A 24,135-nucleotide genomic window follows, 5' to 3' on the forward strand; every position below is an offset into this window, starting at 1 on the left:
AAGCCCCTGCCTTGAATGTTTGTGCAAAGTCTGAATGGATTTTGTCCGGTGGGGGCTAAGTTATATGACTATTATATGTACGTACATTTTGACACTTTTGAAAAGATAATACTTGGGCAGATTTGCAGCAAACCCATGTAAGGGGCATTGACAAGGACCTGAAAGTATGGTTTTGCAAATGTGTCTGTGTTTTACTTTTTGAAAAGTGTCCTAATATATGTCCAAAAAATGGTGATATTCCTTTGGTGACTGAGTTATATCCTGTAGCCATGGGCAGTGGCCAGATTGTCCGGGTCATGGCCTGGCTAATGACCATGACCGTGAGGTACTATTAATGTGGTTAAAGTGGGCATGGCCACCAGGGACCGGCTATGTGGTAAAGTTCTTCAAAATTGGGATAGGTTTGTAATGGGAAAATAAATCTGCTTGTGGGTGCAGGCTGAAGTGCCGGATGAGATTGCAGCAAATATGCACGAGGAGGGTCAGCAAGAAGGACCTGAAAGCATGTTTTTGGAAATAGGTCTTGCGTTTTATTTTTTGAAAGTGTAAGAATATAAGTAGAAAAACTAGTGATATACATTTGGTGTCTGGGTATTATGCCTGGCCCTCGGCAAATGCAAATGTGTACTCTGATTTGCTTATTGGGCAATGCAGCATGGCTGAAGCCAATGGCACATGGATTTGGAGACTGGCCATGACTGCAAGCCATGAGCACTGGACATTGGTTATATTATTAGGGTATAGTGGATACTGATCTAGTATGCAGGTTAGGTGCAGTGAATAATAGGGGTGGTTTGGTTTGGCTGGAGTCATGGAGGAGCCTTATGCCTTAGGCAATTGAATGATGATTTCCATCCCCAGCATGCACTGCTGACAACGACAGATGTGAGTATATGTGGCAAAAAATGTGTTTCTTAAAGAAGGTTTATAGTTCTTTTATATATATGAAAAAGGAATTATTAATAACTTATATACAGTGATGTAACACCATGAAACAAAAAAACGTTGTTAAATGGATGTTACGATTAAGATGCCTCCCACCTTTGGGACTTCTCTCCTCCAGTAGTTAGCCAGTGGCGTCTCACCTTGATATCCAAAATTGCAGATGCAAAATATTTGTAAAGGATTGTTAAGTGGCAGTTGGTGTGTGGAACCTTAATATGGTCATAAGGTTATATGTACAGTTTTTGGAAGTCATTGGTGGATGGATGTGTGACTGTTTGAAAGCAGAAATTGAGGGAGTGTTACAAATATAAAATTAAAAAGGGTAGAAGGGTGCCCTGTGCAATGGTGTGCATGTGCCATCCAGGTGTTTTAATGTTCCATGGCCTGGAAAGAGGACTGTGGAGACCGTGGATAGTTATAAAGGTTCATTGATTATGGTCCTTATTGTATGCTAGAGAAAAGTATTTGGGACAGAAAATAGTTTCTGGCTTTTATATTTTTCTCTAGTATACAATTGTCCATTAGCACTCTAGGCGGGGGAGCCAGCCAATCAGGTGGCTAGGAACATGGCCTTGAACCGCTGGTACAAGACCGCGTTTCAAGCCGCTTGATTATGTCTCTGCCCGCCGCCATCTTCTCTCCATCCCCGTCCCATTATTTTACTTTTTTAACCCCTCTACTTACCTTATTTCGATGGTGGTATTTGCTCTTTCCCTTCACCTCCCGTAGGCCACCATGGAAAGGGAAGAGGGGCTCCATACTAAGCCCTGCCTTTCCTTTCCATGCTGGCCATCTTGGTGAACGATTTTTCCTACCTGCAGCGGGACGCAGCGTGCGCCCTGCTTTAGCTATGAAAATCCTTTTTTTTAGCACCCCGGTTTACCGCTTTGGCAATCTGGGGTGCTAATGGCCTTCATCCCCTGTTGCACGTGGTGGAATGGTGGAGAACAGCACAGAGCACTCTTTATACGCCCTCGCTTCACTTGGGCAGATAACTTAGGCTGCCGGGCAGTTACCCCCGTTCCAGCCTTTGGAACAGAGGAGGAATGCCACATTATTTCTATTAGCACAACACAAAATGCTAATGGAAATGTTGGATACTCTTATTGAGTCTATCTACTTTATTGAGAAATGTAAAGTAGATAGAGTATATAAGATTATTTATTTTAGTTCTATTTTTTAACTGCGAAAGGTGGTTCCTAAAGGAACCATTCTTTTTATTTATTTTTTTGTCTTTTGCAACAGAGGTGAGAACGTAAGGTGGGGAGTGAAATGAGAGAACAGGTACCACATACTAATATGCAGGGGCAGGTGGACAGGGGAAGATGTTGCGTGTGTGTTATATCTAAGATAGGGGGCAGTGTTTCTCATGCTCCTTGATTACAGCTTCAAAAGCACTTCGAAATTGCCCCCCCTTCAGAGTGGTGTGTTGCAGTATATACAGAGTACTGTTGACTTCGAAAGATATGGATCAACAGCCTCTTTTATCGCTTGCAAGGTATCTGGTGGGAATGTGTGTCCCACAGAAGTAGGCTGTGTGGTTACAGTATTGGTTGAGGAAGATGAGGTGGAGAAAGACAGCCTACTACTTGCTAAGAAAGGAACAACCTTTCTGAGAGCATTGCAGCATTTGGATTTGGTGTGGCGGTGCATGGAGGTGGTCCCATAGGAGTACTGTCCAGGTAGTTTGTGACTTAGTACAAGGTTGCACACAGTGCATTTCATTTTGGTAGCTTTAGCCTTCGGTACATTCCCAACAGTGGTAATAAACCTCCACACCCATGATTCTCTCTGGTTGCTAGAGGTAGGCACTTCCTCCAACTCATCTTCTTGACCATTTTCATTGTCTTTGGAAGTACTGCACTTTTTTGTTGTTGTGTAGGTTCTCGAGCTGGTGGTGGTGGCCCTTGGAGAGGAGGGATGGCAATAGAATGCAATTTTTAAGATAAATAGCAGTTTTGCTAATATTCTTTCAAGTATGTGCTCTGTGCTAGATTGTTATTGGATAATGAGTAAGAATAGGTGTAGGAGCTGTGCAAGGGTAAGGTTTGAGCTAGAAAGTTCCGACATCAGCAAAAAATGAAGTTGCTAACTGTTTGCAAAGGACAGACCCGTTCACGAGGTTCGGACGTGTTCGCGAACACGTCATCAAGCCGCACGCACGCACATGGTCACGTGACACTGTCCACAAAGTCTGCGATAAAGTCAGACGTTTGCGGACATCGACAAACACAAAACACTGGAAAAAGTTCCATTAAGTTTATAGAAGTGTTAAAAATGATGTAGAAGGTGGTGAATCTTAGAGTTTTAAGGTGAAACTTTGTAAATTGTACACAGATGATGCTATATTGGGGTAAGTATAATATAAGTAAGTTGTAGGAAATTAGTGTACCCTGGTAAAAACCCATGAAATTCACTGAAAAGACTTTGTTAAAGGAACGTTATGGTTAAGTTGCACTAATAAAAAACGGTGAAATTTAATGAAAAAACTTTGTTAAGGGGACGTTATGGTTACAAGTAAAACCTGAAAGCCCCCAGAAATGTGGCAGTTATGTTAAGCTAATCAACCATAACTAGCACAACCAGTGTGCACTGCTAAACATCCAAGACATGAAAGATGACATCACAAATGTCATTGATGTGTGTGTGTTTGTTGGTTGATAGGTAGAACATTTTTGTTCTCCCACGTGCTTCTGGCTTTGTGAATGCTATCTTCTGTCCGCTGACTACCTCTGTAGACTCTGGAGCAGCTACATTGGTGGTGAGCATAATATAAGGAACTTGTAGTAAATTAAGGATGCACTGAAATTCAGTGAAACAATGTTGTTAAAGGGAAGTTATTATTAAGCTGCACTAATGAAAAGCTATGAAAAGCTATAAAATTCTGTGTAAAAAAGGTTAAGGGGACATTATGGTTAAGTTGCACTAATACAAATTCATGAAATTCAGTGAAAAAACTTTGTTAAAAGGAAGTTATGGTTACAAGTAAAACCATAAAACCCCAGACATTTGCCAGTTACGGTAAGGTAAGCAACCATAACTCCGGCCACCACTGTGCACTAACACTAACACCCAGGACATCAAAGATGACATCACAAATGTAATTTATGACATTACTCATGACATCACATATCTAGGCAACTGGTTTTTGTTCACTGATATATCTAGACCACGTGTTTTTGTTCACTGACAGTCAGAATATTAAAATGTAAAAGGTGCTATATACCTAGACGTTAACCTTGTCATATATTCTTAAAGTACTTTCCTTAGGGTTTGGTATCAGCTCATGGTGCACATACATGGGGGAATAAGCAGGCCTCAAAAATACAATTAATTTGTATACATGATGAACTTTAATGTTATTAATGTTTTCTGGTGATGTTTCTTTCTTCCTTACTGTAGTTTCCCTGTATGTGCCTCTCATTTGTATGCATTGTGGGTCTTCATATGTATTGTTTATACTAACAAAAGTGTGTTGTTAGCTATTTATTCCATGTTTAACATTACTCAAAACTCTGATAAGGTAGCGTTCATTATTTTACTATTGAAAATTACCAGATTAAAAATATTGTACTTTTATGGTGCATCCTGCAGCCATAGCCTATGTGTATGTATGATTAGGTTCCTGTGTTAACAACAGTCCAATATCATTTTTTGTTTAAATTAGTACATTCCTTAATACATGAAGTACTTCATGGTAGGTCCCCTAATCACCGGTGACATTCTGCTACCAACATAGTAAACATAACCCCTTGTAAGCACTTTTCATTACAATTAATGTAATATGCGATGTCATGAGTGATCATAAATTACATTTGTGTTGTCATCTTTGATGTCCTGGGTGTTAGTTTTAGAAGTGCATGGTGGTGGAGCAAGTTATGGTTGTTTAGCTGACCTTATCTGGTGAATTTCTGGTTTTTTTTCAGTTTTACTTGTAACCATAACGTTCCTTTAACAATATGTTTGCACTGAATATCTCTATATACATTTATATATATTACAGGGCCTGCGGTAGTGGGCATGTAGTTATGGTTAAGTTGCTCCACTCATAGAATGATCACTTTTTTGGGTGCTTATAACTTTTCAAAAAAAGTGTATGGCCCCTCGGAATGATTCTGTGAAGTTTGGTGCAGTTTTGTTAAGGGGGTCGGAGGGGGCAAAGTTATAGGGGTGTCCCAAAATGTGTGGCTATCCTCATAGACTCAATGGAAAACATTATTTGTGCATGCCTACAGGCCAAATCGCTGGACAGATTTTCACCAAATATGCGCCAGGAGTGGTGGCTTGGTCCCAAAAGCATGCTTTTATAAATTTGGTGAAAACCTGTCCAGTTGTTTTTTGAAAAAACAGGCAAAACCTATGTAAACAAAATTTGAGATACCTGGGTACAGTCTGCAGACTCCCTTCCCGATTGGGGTCCGCGGACACATCTGGGCCAATCGGGGAGCGGCGTGAACGCCGACATCATACACGCCCACTGATTTGATGCTCAAAAGCGTGAAGTGCATCATATATTTTTTAAAAGTCGCCATGTTGTGTCTGCAGACAGCTGCCGATGTCCGCGGATAGTGTAATGAGAAAAAAGTCTGGAAACCATATTTGGTGTTATTTGGGGACTGAAGGACAGTCTGGAAAGGGTAGGGGAGTGAATACAGTTGACATGGAGCTGTTTCTATAGGTGAAAAAGAGGTTTGCAGGTGCCACTGAGTCCGCAGTCACCTTTGGTGTCCACCAAACTCATTTGAAATACAGGGTGTTTAGGGCGAGTTTTGTTCTTTGAAGGTGTATTGTATGTACTTGTTATATGTTTTCATTCTATTGTGGTGGTTGTGGCCAGTGACCAGATTCCTGGGAGAATGGGAGAATATGAATCCACTGCATTAATGTTTGTATTATTTATAGACCAATTATCTTTATTTGTATTGGTTCCAAAAGTCACTATCTTTGTTTTATTTAGATTTAAGCTCAAGCCGTTTTCCTCAAAATAACTAGTTGCATAGCTCAAACTGGTCCTTAACCCTGTTGGTGTCAAATCTAATAAGATGGCACCGTCTCCATATAAAAGGAAGGGGTAGAAGACTTAATTTAAACGAGACAGACCTAGGTACAGGGGGTCCAGCATACAATCTGAAAGAAAGATGATAAAGATTGAAGGGGCCATTGGGCAGCCCTTGTGAACACTCTTATTCATCACAAAGTCCTCGCTAGCCCAAAAACTCGGATGGCCAATCACTGAAGCCCTAGTATCGGAATACATAGAAATAATTAATTTCAGAGGTTTGAGCGGAACCCCCATTTTGTATAATGTATTCCACAGGAGGTAGCTATCAAGAGAATCAGACGTTTTTGCTAGGTTCAAAAAACATACGTACACTATTACACATCTAAATCTCACATATTTATCAGTTATAGTAACAAGGACAAATTCATGGTCAGCTGACGTGAAGCCCTTTCTAAATCCTACTTGGTAAATAGGTAGTATATGATTTTCCATCGGCCATTGCTCTAACCTACTCGCAAGTCAATCGGCCATTGCTCTAACCTACTCGCAAGACAGCTGGCAAAAATATTAGCCCCGCTATCCAATAAAGATATCGGGTGATGGCAGTGAGGGTCAGAACAAGACCTCTTTTTGAAAATGGACTTAATAATACTCTTTGTCCAGGACAGTGGAAGAATCAAGGAAGAAGCAATGTTATTAAACACCTTAACAAAAACTGGGGCCCACCATTCAGGGAACCACTTAAAGATTTCTGGCCTAACTCCATCCGGGCCAGGAGATTTTTATGACCTCCAATATTTTCTCAGCTGAAAAGATAATGCTAGTGCTCTCCCCACCCAGGTTTTGAAATAAAAGAGAAGGAGGTACGTCATCTTTATACAAAATATCCCTAAAATGTGCTACCCAAGACGATAATGATATCGAACTAGCAATGTCCTGCACACCATCTCTAAATCCAGTCGTGACAGATTCCAAAAAACTTCAACATTTCAATCACGTATGATATCTTCCAACCACTCCCACAGCAGCTCAAAAACCATGTTTTCTTGGACTTCAAAAGCTTTTCATATTCGCACTTGAGTTTGTATATGGCACTCGCTGTTTTAGATTTATTGCTAATAACAGCCCACAGAATAAATTTAGCTCTTCAACATTCGGCATCAAACCAGGAATCATTCTGGAGTGATCCAAACCATCAAACAAGTGGGGTGGGATGCGAATACACACATGTATTAGTAATAGAGGCAATTAACCTCTCATATACCACAAGCACATCACCAGAAATCGCATCATGCACCTGTGTGAGCATGTGCGACCTTGCAATTTCTGCACCTGTAGAAATATCTTGTGGGTTGCCTCTGTGCAACTTCCTTGAGATTAAAGGCGGAACTAGTTCTGCAGAGTTGGCCAGAGACATTGCACACAAATTTGAAAAATGCATGTTCCATGAAACAATTAACGGATTGTGATCGCTTTTGGGGTGCTCATGGACCACAAAGTCTAGCACCCTATGAAACAAAACACAATCCACCAAACAATAATCAATCAGGGAGTTCCTGGGGCCTTAACGGTAAGTGAATTTTGAAGGATCGTCTCCAGAGCATCTTCCATTTTCTTCAACAAGGGCAGTATGAAGGAGGAATGCATCAAGTAGGATCCCACGTACATCTCCAAATTTGTCTTGGGAATACCACAAGACACTTCAAGAAAAAGTCTATCAAAGTTGAGGTGTATAGAACCACCCAGTGTAGCGTTAAAATCACCCATGATAATTATGCTTGAGTCATTGGCCCTCATTAGGACTCCGGCGCTAAAGTCCGCCACCATGGAGAAAGGGGGAATTACCACCCCATTCCAAGGTTAGCGGGGCGGTAATTCCCCCTTTCTCCATGGCCCTTCCCCATTCCCATTTTTGCCCCATAGGGTTCAATGGGAATGGGGAAGGCGGCAATTACGGTACCGCAAATTGCCGTACCGTAATTGCCATCAAGGTCCCTTTGCGGGTCCCTACTTTAACGGCTGGTCCAGACCAGCCGTTAAGGTCAGGAGCCGCAAAGGGACCTCGTAGTAAGGCGTTAAGGGGTTAACGGCGCTGCAGCCTTTTACGGCACCGCTAACCCCTTAACGCCGGGGTTGTAATGACCCCATTATCTTTCGAAAGAAGATCTGCTTGCCACCCATTGGGTGTAAATATATTTTTGTGAATGTTCATTTGGATGCAAATAAATATTACCTATCACAAATTTACTATCTGCTTTAATGCCTTGAAAAGCAGAGATAAGTAGGATTTCATCAGAAGGGTTTAGAATAAGGGCAGGATTTCATACAAGAGACTTGCACACAAGGGTAGCTAAGCCCTTGCGTGGCCTGCCAAGCCCATCGCGGATCGCTGCACAAGTGGCTATCCAATACTTAGGAAACAGATCTAGGAAGAGGGAATCATCCGTCAACTAAGTTTCTTGTAGGCATAATACATCATGCCTTTTTAAGCAATTCAGCCAATCCAAATTGTCAAGTTTATTACAAACACCAGCTACATTCCAACTAAGTAACTTCACTGATGCTGTAAGTAAACTATACACCTCAAATGCCTTGTCAAATTGTATGATCCCCTGGACACTAGCAATATCAGAACTGTCCACAGTAGCACCCACTCTTCCAGTTGAACTGGTCAAAACAGCTGCATCAATAGCTAGAGCAGCCTTTCGAGAGCACCATACTGCTCAAACGCGTAGACTTTCTCCTTTGTTTGTTTAGATGTAATAGACACTGGAGAGGGTTGCACAGTCACTTTATTTTCAAGTTCATCTCTTGACAGATCTATAATCAAATCGTCCAATACATTCAGACCTGAACTTCTTTATGCTGCACAATACTTCAGAAGGCTTTTTCTCTACACACTGGGTGTAACAAGTGTCTTGTAGGTGGCATGTAAGGGACCTTGCATCTCTATGGACCTCGGTTCCCCTACTAGCCAATACTTCATGGCAATTTAGAATGCATGAATGAAAAATTATATTAGAAAAACAGAATCAAACATTACAAGCCTTACAGTAGATGTAATCAGAGAGAATATTAACGTTGGGAAACAAATTAAAAGCAATATCATTCACTCCTAAGATGTCTGATAGAGGTTTAACTAAAGTTCTTTTATACACGTTTTTGTTTCCATGAGTGTGGCCTTTGAAGCACAGTATTAAGTTGTACTCTCTCCAGCCCGCCAAGATGTCTTCACCAGATATTGTTCCTCTTGTGCATTTTTGAAGGCTACCTACAGCCCCCGTCTTCGTGATTCATCAACATTGTCTTAGGTGACTGGGCGAGAAGAGGAGTCAAAGTATTTTACAGACATAAGGCGAAAAACAGTTTGTTGAACTGCAGACAAATTCATATTATTCAAATTCGACTTTAGTGCAGCACTCTGCACATGACGAGAACCATCTTGGGTGCAACATTGGGTTCTAGAACCAAAAATCACTCTACAATCTAGCCCAGGGGTGCAGCACAAGCACATATCATTTGAAGGTTTCTTGGTTGTTGGCCTAGCTGAACTGTGGGTCACGCCTGCCTTGAGAGTCAATGGAGGCAGTGTTTGCACTAGTGGAGCAATGAGCAACTGTTTACTCTGATCATCTACCATCTGCCTCAGGAGCCTTGTTTCACCTGCCCATTTTTTACTGAGCACTCCCCAAAACGAGTTTTTCATAAGTGGGCTTGGGCATCTTAGTTTTCTCAACACACGCAGCACATGTCTTGGGAACCATTGCTGATGTTATTTGCTTAATTGGCATGATTATCTCTTGCTTGCTTAAGGCCTGTAACATATGGGACAAAGAGTCAATTATATTCAAGCATTTATCCATATATGCAGCGTCTTTTTGTTTTCAGGTTGTTTACAGATGTTATATACCTGTTGGCGTATTCTAACTATACTAGTGTTTACAAGAAGTTTTGCAGTAACAAGAACTATGATGGCTTATTGGAAGTGTATTGCAATGAAGGGTATTTTTGAAGTAGTTAGATATCCATTGGCTTATTCTAACTATCTTGATGTTTAAAAGTACTATTGTAGTATTATGGATGTAGTTAGAAACCTGTTGGCGTATTCTAACTGTTCATTGTACTACAGTTTCGTGAGTAAATTTAGGTTGAAGGAATATTAATTAGGCATTTGTTAGATTTGCTGGTAACCTATGTTTTGGAGTAACAGAGGTATCATTACATTCAAACCAACCATTTCTTATTTTGACATGTGCAGTACAGTGGCCTGAAGTGGTTGTAGCACCAATGTGGTATATAATGCCTACTGCTGTGAAGGTTTTCTTGCCAAGAGATACTCAAGGTAGTGAGCTTACAGTTATTTTTGGTAACATCTGCATTGTACCTTGGAAGAATTAGTATGACATATTGGCTATGTGAGTTTATTTGTATGCTGTAACGATTGTCTGTATTACAAAAAGGGCATAATACGCCATGATTTGTATTCTGCAGACGCTGGTAAAATGGAATGGATTCACAATTTGGTGTGGACACGTAAACAAATCGTTCATTAGGGATGTGCTCTTATGAAACATGGTTGCAGAGAGTGCATGTATGTTTCCACGTGTATGAAATCTGGAATAGGGATGTTTTTGTTGTCCAGTAGTTCTAGGAACTACATTAGGAATTCTTGTGGATTTTCCTGTGTGTTTATGGTACATTTTACAATTCCTGTACAGTAGTAAAATTCTTGCCTTATACCTGAGACACTGTAAGTGCATCAGGATTATTTGTGGCATTTCGATGAAGGACGAGCATTTGCAAACAAAACTGGTCCGGGCTGTTTAAGTAAATGTTGTGAACAATTGGTGGCAATTGGCAATTGGAAGAGAAGATTGATTGTTATATTTGCATAGCAATTTACTCCAGTTGTGTTTCTGAATTTAAATGGACCAGAGAATTGTGCCTCTGCATCCTTTGATGGGCCTGCAGTTATTTTTTAAGAAGAGATATTTGTCTCTTTGCCTACTGATGGACGAGCAGTTGTGTTTGTATTAGACAGTTTTGTGGTTATATTATTTGATGTTGAAGCAGTTTGTCGTTGTTTCTTTAGCAGTGTTGTTGGGAGATCTGTTATAGGTTCTGTTTCAATTTGTATTCTTTTTAAAGGTTTTCTGTTTTGAGGTACAGGGTACAAATCCAGATGGGGGTTTACAGTGCATCTAGTCTGTTATATTATAGGATGCAAGGAATGTCAGCGTTGACTTTGTTTGCCTAAAAGTTAACTAGTAATGGACCATTGAGTGTATGCAGACGTGAAAGTGCTACGTAACTCATGCCTTCTTTAAAGACTGTGCTGCAAATCTCAATCAATGTATGATCGAGGGTTAGACCTTGCGATTTGTGAATAGTGACAGCATATGCAAGAGATAGAGAGAATTGTTCTCTGCATATGCACATGTCTTTGAAAAGAAGGAAATGTGCTACTGTGTGGCCATTTTTTTAAAAACTTTTGCAAGTTTGCCAAAGTGGAAGTTGACAAACTGAATGTTGTTGTTATGTGTATATGTTTGGAAGCCCACAACTGTACCAATTGCTCCATTGACTAAACTTTGCTCTACGTCAAGGTTACATTTTACAATTACTCTGCTGTTTAGACACAGAGTTAATACATTTTTCTAATCTATTTAGCCATGCTGTTGTTTGTATCATGCACTTCTAGCTTGTCTGTGGAGCTGAAATTCAGTATGGGTTGCATTTCTTTTTTTTAACGTTGTCTCGTTGAATGGACTACAGCTTACAAGTGTTGGCATTAAGGACATTAATTTTATATTTTGTTGATCTAATTGTTCCATGACATCAGGAGCAGATGTGTTTTACCCATATAGCTCATTGTCACTCACCGTACAGTAAACTGCGCCAGGAGGACCTCGTCTGCTGTTCTGGACTTGATTGAAGAGCTTGGGTTGGTGCCTCCACCCGAGCCTCCTCTCTGTGAGGGTATAAACTCTTTTTAATTATATAATCCTCTACCATAGGGGTAACACTGCTAGGATCCGATCACTCAAAAGAGTGGGGAGAACACACTGCCACGGTACCAGCTGTAAGGCAAGAAAAGATCGTAAATAAAAGGCAGCGAACTGAAGAAACAATCAACCCCTCTCTAAAATATACCTGCTGTATTCTCCCTGGGTGGATATCTAAGAAGTAGACCAAGGATACCTAGAACATAAAGCAATGATATAATACCCAAATAACTATCCAAGAACTATAGTGATATCAGAGATTGTTTGTACCACTATGTAATGGAGGAATCCTCTTGAATTTAAGGAAAACAACGGCAGGGAGAAAATAAGAAAGAGGATTGTTAGTTAGGAAACTAACCCCGAACGACACAAGGAGCGCTCTAGATCCGGGTTGGTGCACGCACAGCATAGCGTCCTTAGTGCACTTGTGAATAGCAGGACTTGACACCAGTACGTACAGAATAGTTATAAATACAGAAATACAGTTTCTTTTGTGGTATAGCAGTTCCCCAGTATAGGACACGTGTCAAGAAACTCAGGAGGTAAGTATCAGTAGAACTCACTGCTAGTTAATGATATCCTGAAGCAGCCAGAAAGGGAGGTGGTGTGTAGTCGGAGAGATGTATCCTGAAGCAGCAAGAAAGGGAGGCGATGTGTAGTCAGAGAGGTGGACGGAGCTACACCATGCACCGGGTCAGGGGACAGTTGCAGCGCAGGACAATGACCACCAACGGTGCTTCTTACCATACAAAGTACAGCGGTCCAATTCAACAGTGTCAAAAGCCGAATCGTCAAGCAGAGCAGTTCCAAAGAATAGCCAACAGGTCAGAATGGGAGGCGAGCAGAACCAAGGGCAAAGGAAGAACCAAAAGGAGTCTGTACGGAAGGCAAAGGATTTGGTGCACAGGAAATCCAATAGAATGTTCAAACAAGGGAACAAGGAATGAAGACGTAACTTCGCCAGAGTAACTTCAAATAGAAGCACTGACTTCCGGGTTATGGGTGTTCTTATAGGTGGAGCACCGTAACCACAAGAGCCGTCAGCATCATCACGCAGCCCCAGGCAGCATGGGAATCGTAGTCCAGAGTCATGGACTCCTCCATAGCTTCCACCACGAAAAGAAGGGGGCAACGTAATGCTGCACACCCCGGGGAAGAGCCACAGGTGAAGGAAATCGGGTCCTGTTACCGTGTGAGGTGGAGGAATGCAATGGCCGTAAGCGTGCGCAGCAGTGAATCGTGACAGTATCCACCCCCAAAGGCAGCGCCAACCTCTTACGGGCATGGAAATGGTACATCAAGGCCGGAGAGTGAATGTTAGACAGAGGCTCCCAAAATCGATCCTCCGGACCATAGCCTTTCCAGTCCACCAGGTAATAGGGACGACCCCCACGTAGACGGTAATCCACGATATCTGCCACTTCATATTCCAGATCCCATCCACAGAAACGGGAGGCGGGCGAGCAGGCAACCGAACAGTGGGAGGACAAAGTTTCAATAGGCTAACATGAAAGACGGGATGGATCTTCCACGAAGAAGGCAAGGAAAGACGCACAGCCGCAGGATTCACAATAGCCACCACAGGATAAGGACCCAGCAAACGTGGAAGGAGCATACGTTTACCAGGGATCTTACGGTTGCGCGTAGAAAGCCAGACTTTCATACCCACTTTGTACACCAGAGCCGGGACACGGCGCTGGTCCGCATAATATTTAGCCCGCTTCTGAGCATGAATCAGATGCAAACGGACAGAGCGGTGGACCTTTCTGAGATTCCGAATGCATGATTGAGCCGCCAGATTGTCCATAGGAAGAGTAGGGTCTAGAGGCAGAGACCGAGGATGGAACCCGTAGAGAGCAAAAAATGGGGAAACCCCAGAGGCTGAGTGTACTGAGTTATTATAAGCGTACTCGCCGGGGGAAGCATGACTTTCCAGGTGGACTGGTACTGTAGACAAAGACATCGAAGATACTGCTCCAAAGTGGCATTGACCCTTTCGGTCTGGCCATCAGTTTGTGGGTGATAGGCTGAGCTATAAGTGATCATCAATGCCAAGGCAACGCCTCAATGCCAGCCACAATCGAGAGGTAAATTGAGACCCACGATCCAAAACGATCACCGAAGGCAAACCGAAATATCGGAAGATGTTCTTTAAGAACAGAGCTGCCAGTGCTGGTGCCAAAGGCAAACCGACACAGGGTACGAAAATAGCCATCTTTGTAAAATAATCAACAACAACCCATATAGTATCAAAACCGTGCACCGGAGGCAAATCAACAATGAAGTCCATGGACATCATGTATCACGGTCGTTGTGGCACCAGGAGAGGCCGTAAGAGACCCATGGTCTTCGTGCATGTAGTTTTACACTGGGAACACACAGCGCAGGAAGCCAGGTAGTCGACAACGTCTCTGGATATTGAGGGCCACCAAGCCCAGCGACGGATGGCTTCAATAGTCTTACGCTGTCCCAGGTGTACCGCTAATAGGGCGTCATGGGACCACGCAAGTGCATGTATACGGGCCTCCCCTGGAGGTAAGTACAAACGACCCTGAATATACGGCAAACCCTGCACAATGTCCAGATTAAAATCAGAGCATTCCAAGGGATGAGAAGAGACCCATTCCGTGATCAAAGAACGCAGAGATGGTTGAGGAGTACACGCGCAGACTATCCGGCATGGTAATACCAAAGGGCGATCCGTTGAGGAGTCCTTAGGACTGGAGACTAGGCGTGACAGAGCGTCAGCACAAGTGTTGAACTGGGCAGGGCGGTAGGTAATGGAGAAATTAAACTGCAAAAAAAAAGATGTCATTGAGCCTGACGGGCAGTGAGGCATTTAATGGACTTAAACGCCAACAGACTTCTATGATCAGAAAAAACAGTAATAGGATGACGGGCCCCCAACAGATGGTGTCTCCATTCAGAGAATGCATCCTTAATGGCCAACAGTTCTCTTTCCGTAATAGGATAGTTTCTTTCATACTGGGTGAGTTTCCTGGAAAAGAAGGCAATAGGATGTGTCTCCCCTGAATCAGGATAACTCTGGGACAATACACCGCCAACCGCAGAACCCGAGGCGTCAGCCTCCACGAAGTAAGGCAAGAGAGGATTCGGATGTTGTAAGACTGGAGCAGAAGAGAAGGCTGCTTTCAGAGCGTCAAAAGCTTGCTGAGCTTCCGGATTCCACCGGAAGGACTGCTTGGAGCTAGTTAAAGCAGTCAATGGAGCCAAAATGGCCGAAAAGAAATGTATAAACCTCCTGTAGAAGTTGGAAAACCCCAGGAACGATTGGAGTTCCTTGACACTAGTTGGAATGGGCCAGTCCAAAACTGCCTTGACTTTGGAGTTGCTCATACGGATGCTATGATTGGTAAGGTCAAAGGCCAAGGAATTCTACTTCAGTGGTGTTAAAGACACATTTTTCAGCCTTCACAAATAAATGATTTTCTCTGAGCCTCTGCAGAACAAAACGCACATGATTAACGTGTGCCTCCAGGGAAGAGGAGTAAATCAAAATGTCGTCTAGATAAACCACCACAAATTGGTCCAGACAGTCATGGAAAACGTCATTCATAAAGGCTTGACACTTAGCCGGGGCGTTGCACAGCCCGAATGGCATAACCAAATACTCGTACAAGCCATACCGCATCTTAAAGGCGGTTTTCCATTCGTCCCCTTTTCGGATACGCACTAAATTGTACGCGCCCCGGAGGTCCAATTTAGTGAAAATGGCAGAGGACCCGAGTTGGTCCAAGAGGACTGATATTAATGGGTGGGGGTAACGTTTTTTTACCGTAACAGCATTTAAAGCCCTGTAATCAATGCAAGGGCGAAGATCGCCTTCCTTCTTTGGGACAAAGAAGAGTGGGGAGGCCGCAGGCAACCTGGAAGGCCGTATGAAACCAGTGGCCAAGGATTTATCAATGTAATCCTTTAGTACCTTGTCCTCCGGGATCGTAAGTGAATATACTCGGCCTGCTGGAATTTTAGCTCCGGGCATGAGATCGATGGGACAATCATAAGGGCGATGCAGCGGCAGATGTTCAGCCCCGCCTTTGTCAAAGACATCATGGTAGGATGAGTACTCCGATGGGATGCCCGAGTCTGCAACAGCAGACACAGCTCCAATGAGAGCTGATGAGGCAACTAAGGCCTGGCATGATGAACCAGATGAAACACTAATGTCCTGAAAGCATTGTTCGTTACAGAAAGAAGACGGGAATTGGACTAACCTCTTACTCCAGTCAATGGCCGGATTATGCTGCTGCAACCAGGGTATCCCCAAGATTAACCAGAACTGGGGAGCTTTTTTGAGATCAAAGGATATCGTTTCTATATGCCCATCATCCATCTGCATCCGGAGGTTATCAGTGTTCTGGGTAACCATCCCAGAAACCAAGGAAGAGCCATCAACGGCATGAACCATTTCTGGGTGCAGTTTGGACAACAACGGAATGTTGTGGGAAATAGCATATTCATAGTCCATATAATTACCCGTGGCCCCTGAATCAATGACTGCAAAGGAGGAAAAAGAGGTATCTGGTGCGGTGGTAAGAACCACAGGCAGTTTGACAGGAGCAGTAGCATTGTCAGATGAGTCCAAAGAGAAAACCCCCGGCGTAGGGACACTAACTATCGCCGGGTTCTGGCGTTTCCCGCCTTCTTAGCAGGTTTTTTCAGACAATCCTTCAGCTGATGTTCTGCTGAACCGCAGTACATGCAAAGGTTATTTACCCTGCGGTGCTCCCTTTGAGCAGGTGTTAAAGGACACCGAACAGCCCCTATTTGCATTGGTTCCGGCGTTGTCGAGGACAAATCTGTAGTGTCCGGCAGAGGAGTCAGTGGCACGTTGGCTTGCGTTCACCCTTCCTTTCTGCCCGTCTGGCATCAATCTGTAACACTAGGTCAAGTAGTTCGCCAAACGTGGATGGGACTACCGGTACAGTGGCTAAAATGTCCTTTAGTTCCTCCTCAGACAACCATTTATAGAAAAGTGCAGATTTATTTTCTTCAGACCAATCTGTCTCAGCTGCTAATTGGTTGAACCAGGTAAGATAGGCAAACAGAGAGGTAGTGCCTTGACGAAGGTTCAGGAATTCTAAGTCAGTAGCCTGAGACTTATAGCGAGTATCAAAAACTCTAGGCATGGCGGTCATCAGTGCATCACAATCGTAAAGCAGAAAACTATTTGATTCAAATAAAGGGTTAGCCCATGCTGCTGCTTTTCCACCTAAATGAGATAGGACAAATGCAGCCTTGGTGGTTGATGTAGGAAAAGCCGTGGGTCGGCATAAAAAATGCAACTTGCATTGATTAATGAATGTCCTGTAATGTTTTGGGGTCACCAAGGAACCATTCAGGAGGGGCCAGAGGAAACTGTGAGGCCATTAAGACTGGTGGAGCTGCAAACCCCGAACCCGAGGTTGAAGCATCTCCAGAAGTAGATGCGGAGGCAGCAGACGTGTCAACCCCCAGATTTTGGGGAGATGGAAAGGTCAGAAGGCCTTCAATACTATGATGTATGGCGTCATGGGCGGCTGCCATGTCTGCCCTAAGCTCAGCCACCAAGCAAACCATGGTAGCTAAGGGATCCTCTCCTTCCATGGCTTCTATTTCTGTCACTCACCGTACAGTAACCTGAGCCAGGAGGACCTCGTCTGCTGTTCGGGACTTGATTGAAGAGCTCGGGTGGAGCCTCGACCCGAGCCTCCTCACTGTGAGGGTATACACTCTTTTTAATGATATGATCCTCTACCGTAGGGGTAACAGTACAAGGATCCGATCACTCAAAAGAGCGGGGAGAACACACCGCCACAGTACCAGCTGTAAGGCAAGAAAAGATCGTAAATAAAAGGCAGCAAACTGAAGAAACAATCAACCCCTGTCTTAAGATATACCTGCTGTATTCTCTCTGGGTGGATATCTAAGAAGTAGACCAAGGATACCTAGAACATAAAGCAATGATATAATACCCAAATAAATATCCAAGAACTATAGTGATATCAGAGATTGTTCGTACAACTATGTACTGGAGGAATCCTCTTGAATTTAAGGAAAACAATGGCAGGGACAAAATAAGAAAGAGGAATGTTAGTTAGGAAACTAACCCTGAACGACACGAGGAGCGCTCTAGATCCGGGTTGGTGCACACACAGCAGAGCGTCCTTAGTGCACTTGTGAGTAGCAGGACTTGACACCAGTATGTACAGAATAGTTATAAATACAGGAATACAGTTTATTTTGTGGTATAGCAGTTCCCCAGTACAGGACACGTGTCAAGAAACTCAGAAGTTAAGTATCAGTAGAACTCACTGCTAGTTAATGATATCCTGAAGCAGCAAGAAAGGGAGGTGGTGTGTAGTCGGAGAGGTGTATCCTGAAGCAGTAAGAAAGGGAGGCAATGTGTAGTCGGAGAGGTGGACGGAGCTACACAATGCGCCGGGTCAGGGGACAGTTGCTGCGCAGGACAACGACCGCCATGGTGCTTCTTACCATACGAAGTACAGCAGTCCAATTCAACAGCGTCAAAAGCTGAATCGTCAAGCAGAGCAGTTCCAAAGAATAGCCAACAGGTCATAATGGGAGGCGAGCAGAACCAAGGGCAAAGGAAGAACCAAAAGGAGTCCGTACGGAAGGCAAAGGATCTGGTGCACAGGAAATCCAATAGAATGTTCAAACAAGGGAACAAGGAATGAAGACGTAACTTGCGGGAGTAACTTCAAATAGAAGCACTGACTTCCGGGTTACGGGTGTTCTTATAGGTGGAGCGCCATAACCACAAGAGCCGTCAGCGTCATCACGCAGCCCCAGGCAGCATGGGAATTCTAGTCCAGAGTCATGGACTCCTCCATAGCATCCACCGCGAAAAGAAGGGGGCAACGTAATGCTGCACACCCCGGGAAAGAGCCACAGGTGAAGGAAACCATGTCCTGTTACCGTGTGAGGTGGAAGTATGCAATGGCCGTAAGCGTGCGCGGCGGCGAAGCGTAACGCTCATGGATTAGTCTAATATTTAAGATGGATTTTGCATCTTTTGTAAGCAACCCAGTTATAATGCTTTTTTTAATGTTAGCATAGAAGAGGTCTGCAGACTGATGCATGTTGTGAGTTAGTTCTCTGTAGTGAAAATGCTGCCAGAGATTTACATTTCCAATGCTGTTGAGCATGTTAGGGCATTGTTTGTGTCCTAATGTTTTCGAAAATAGGTTGACCTTTTACTGGTGTTAACTGTAGGAGGTCGCCGAAAACAATAACATGTTTTCCTGCAAACAGCTCTTTGTAGTCATTTTTTAGGAACTGTATTCTGAGGTGAATTAAAGCCAACATGGGGATGGAAAACAATGCTTACTTCATCTATAATCTATAAGGAGCACTTTCATTTGTTTTGAAATTCTGCGTACTTCAGTAGCAGCTTCTGCTGATGATTTGTAGTATTCTAATTGGAGGATCAGTAGTCGGTGTAAACTTACACCTCCTATGTTGTAGGCAGCTAAACCCGTGGATGCTGTTACAACAGCTGAAAGGTTGTTGATTAAGTTTTGTAAAAATGTGCTGATTATTTTAAAGAACGTTATACCAGTATCAGCTTCACCACTTACATACAGGACCAGAGGTGTATAATTTTTACAGCTACAAGTTTTAGTTTAATGTTTAAAACCATGTTCAAATTCTTCAGTTGCTTCAAGATAAATGATGATTTGTTCCTCATTTAGCTGTGATTTGAGCACTGACAAGTCATAGTCAGATTGTTTAGATTGATGCATGGTATTTTCTACCTCGGTCATGACTATTTCTACTTCATTTAGAATGAGTGGTTCTCCAAGTGGTTCTTGGCTTCCTGTAAGGAAAGATTGACTGCCCTCAGGGGTGTCTTTTAGTTGAGCTTGCATTTATTTCTCTTGTTGGCGTTCACTGCCCAACATTTCTTTGTATTGTTGAAATTGATATTTGTCATACTGCTTTAATTTGCTTTGAATGCAGCTTTGAATGAGTCATCCTAATACTTCTTCTTTTCTCCAAGGTTTAATAAGATGCAGTAAGGCCAAGTAATAAAGTTCTCTATGTTGCAGAGATTTAAATGATAACTTTATATGATTAATTGGGCGGGTTTGGTAAGTTTCACTAGGCTCCCATCACAAGTTGCGACTGAATATTTGCAAGTTGTCTCATCTGGTGTGACATTGTTTTTGAAGGAGTAGTTTTGGCCTATGTCATGGGCTATGTCATACGGGCACATGTTTCCCAAAGCAGTACTTCTGTTTGGGTAGTTTGTGTCAGTTAAATTGTTTATTTTTGTAATCTCCTGGCTGTTGGGATCATTTGTGGCTATTATTTCTATCTCTTGGTAGGATTTTAGTACACCTTTTCGGGAATAAGCTGGACCGATTTAGCCAGACAATGGGTTCAGATTTGCCATATACGACGGCACCTGTTAAATGGTCTGCTGCTTCGTAGCACCGGCATTCTTTATGGGAGAGCATTTTTATACCGAAACTGTACAATATTTGTGACAGTGTTTTGTAAGATAATATGTCATCCCAAAGTCTTTTTGCTCTGTTTTCTGAGCTTTGGTGAGCTAGTTTATGACATGTTTTGCAACTGCAGTGGAATTGTCTGCAATGTATTGTATGTCTTTGTTTGAATTCCACAAGAGGGTAATGATTGCATTGTAATCATTGATGTACTTGGATGCTTGTCCCTTTTAATATTGTATGTGTCTTTAGGGGATTTGCCTTTTACACTGTGTTTAACAGAAGACATATAGCTATTTATGACATTTGGTATAGTATTTCCATTTGTTTTTATATCTACATCGGCAGTATTTGCCACAGTTATGTTTTTGGAAGCATAAAACTTGTGTACATAGGTCACTTTGTGTGGTTTCTGAAGGGATGTCGCAGGTAATGTATTTTTCAATAAATTGTAAAACAGTGGCATCACGGTCATTGCCGAATTTGGGAGAAGCTTTTGTCCAGCTTTTATCCACAAAGGCATGTGGATGTGTGGTGGTTTTCTGTATTGAAATTCTTTTCTCCGCTCAAAGAAGTGTTGCACTTCTTTGAGCGGAGCAGTAGATTTATTGAAGATGAAGTGCAGCATGGCAAGGAAGCGATGGTGAAAGTACCTTGATACTCTGCACAACTTAAAGTAACAAACCATGTGGGTGGGCCTAGGTTCCTTGGCATACAACGTGCATCAGCGTGATGTCGGAACCAGTATTCTTTGGTACCACGGATGTTTGCCAAGAGATTTGTGATATTTGACTGCAAAACTTCCTCTTTGTCTTTTATCTTTTGAAACAGTTGGGTAGCGGACATGTTTAAAAAATTAGAGCCTGTTTTTAATGTGTGCGCAACTCCATAACATAGAGTTGCTAGTTCACTTTCGAACAGGAGCTGGAAAATGTATTCTACATTTTTCTGAATTTGGGGCCTTCAGAAAATATTTGTAAAGAGCGATAATCTGATGCACTCATTTGTGTGGATCTTTCATCATATCTTCCTACTTTTCCTGTAGGAAAGAGTAGAGGAAAAGAACTGCCTTTTACACTTTTTCCCCAAATGCTCATTGGGGATCCTTTGGCTTGACTCTTTTGATATGTTTCTAATGAATCTTCAATCATGTCTTCAGAGTGTAGTCGGTGAATTATATACTGGTCTTAAATGTTGGCTGCAGTAACAGGATCTACACATTCAAAGTGGCCAGTTCCTGGTGAATCCTGCATTATTTGGGTGGTTCTTCTTACGTTTTCCCATATGTTTATATCTTTGTATTATTCATTGTTTTCTTTTAAATTTTGTAGGGCTTGTCTAACTTTGCTTAAGTTGACAAGTTGTTGGCAAATATTTTTGTCTTTTGTTGGTATACCATTAGCTAGTACAATTAAAGATTGATCTATTGGCCATTGTACTAGAGCTTCTTCATTATTTAAAAGATCTGATCACAAATATACTACTTTACCACACATGCTTTAGTAACTCAGATGTAGGCAATTTGGCTGTTTTCAGTTGAAGGTGTATTATAGCTTGAAATGGGTGTATTGTTTGGATCATAATGCTCTCATACAAGTTACGTTTTTGGAAAGCCTTTGAAAGTGGAAATATTTCCAAGTTATTAGTGATAGCACGTGATGGCATTTGGTTATTTTCAAGCTTTGTGTTGCAGTACATGCAAACTATTGAGGGATCAGCTATTTTTTATTTTGTTTCTGTTGTTAGATATAAAGCTAATTGGAACCATTGGGATTTCTCATTGTCCTCTATTGTGTATGCCATATCTAGTATTTGTGTGCTCTTTTTATAAATATACTTGCTCCGATATTTCAGCAGATGTGTTTTGAAACTTAGCTATTTGTTTTTTGTATGAGTTTGTCAACTTCATTTCCAAAGTATTTACTTTGTATGTGCTCTATTTCTTGAAGAAGTTCTTTGGCTGTTCCATGTAGGAGAATGTTATTTACATTTTGTACTTCTAGAGCAGGTACTTCTTTGTACTTCTTTTCATGCTCTGGAACACTTGTGTATGAGCGCAATATAAATAAAATACCATATCAAAATATATCAGGACTTTTTGCATAGTATAGTCTATGCACACGATTCTGTATAACGGAATGGTGTGTTGCTAACATTTTGATGTCGTGGAAGGTGCTTTTGCAAGCAGTTCCGAAATGTAGGCTAATAAATGTCCTCAAAGTCCAGTGTGGCTGCACACTGGACAAGAGTCCATTTATTGTAAAGTTTTAATTTTGGTTTTGTGTTTTACATTCACATAGTGATTGAGGAATTGTCATAAAGATTTAACTGGTTGTTGGCTTACATTACACATTGAGCTGCATGTCAATTTATACACTGGGTGGTTTGTTTGGGGGAAAGGAATATTTGTTTGAGTTTGTTGGAGAGGTTTTTTTCTATAAAGGTTTCTTTTGCCACAATGGTGTCTCCTAAAATTTCATACAGACGACCATTACTGTCCATGGCAATTGGGTTGTTTTGTTCTTTTTTATAAGCCTCTTCATTGATATATGGTTCTGTGCTGCTTGTGTGAATCCATGCACCTTCAGAGAACTTTGAAAAGGTATTTATTTTGACATTGCGCATGTTTATAAGTACTTTTTGTAATTTACTGATTCATTTAGTCAGTGGTTTCATTCTGTTTAAAATCAATATGAACAACTTTCTCTTTAGTAGAAATGTGCTGTCAATTAGAGATTCAAAGATTAGTCTTCTACAGTAGTTTATAGGGTAGATTTTGACTTTTTAGCTGTCTTTATAAGATTGTGATTAACTCTACGGTGGAAAAACTTTTTTAAATACATTTTTTGAAATGCTTTACTCTGGCTACGTTAACATTGGTAGATATAGTGTTAGGATCATTGGTAGGTCTGCTTTAGTTTGCACTTTTTTTTAACTTTTAGTTTTTGGAAGAGGAGCCGTACTTTTTTTAGTGGTCGCTGGTTTAGTTTTGTTGAGTGACATTACTAGCTGTTTTGTTTTAATGCTTTCTATAAAAGGTGTATGACTGTATGGCTTGCTTTTATTTGTATCTGCTCTATTTTTTCTTTGTTTTCTATGGAGTTGCTTTTTAGTAGGCAGTCTGTTCTGCCTTTTGGGAAAAAATAAAGTTTGGGTTTGAAAGTTGTGGAATGTATGTGCATGTATTGTGGATGGGTGTGTGGGTTGGATTGTAGAGATGAAGAGAGTGCTGTGTGATTGTATAGTGGGATGATAGGTGTAGTTGGAAAGGTTGTAAGAGTATGTACAGGTATGATGGGCTTGGGTTAGCGAGTAATGGAGTGGTGCTGTGATTGAATAAGTAGGGACATTATGATGTTTTGAGGAAAACAGTGGTTGGTATAATGGTGGTGTTTAGATGGGAATAGAAAGAGTGTGGATGTTGCAGTATAATAAGTAATAGTGAAATACATGTTATTGATTCTAAAATAATTCTCCAGGCTAATATATAGTGATAGTACATTGTTACAGTTGGAAAAATATACATGCTATATTGATGTACTTACTTTGTAGGATGTGAAGAGTGTTCTTTTTCAGTAGCTGTCTTTAGCAATCTTCTTCTTTCCTGTAATTGTAAAAGAAAGTTAGTGGGTATATGTGGTAATGGTTAAGTACTTTTAGTAAGCAAGGTTGTTATTTATGAAGGTAGGAGGAGTTGTTGGGAAAAATT

The sequence above is a fragment of the Ambystoma mexicanum genome, chromosome 10 (genome assembly GCF_040938575.1).
Source record: "Ambystoma mexicanum isolate Mex_15411 chromosome 10, UKY_AmexF1_1, whole genome shotgun sequence".
NCBI classification, from domain to species: Eukaryota; Metazoa; Chordata; class Amphibia; order Caudata; family Ambystomatidae; genus Ambystoma; species Ambystoma mexicanum.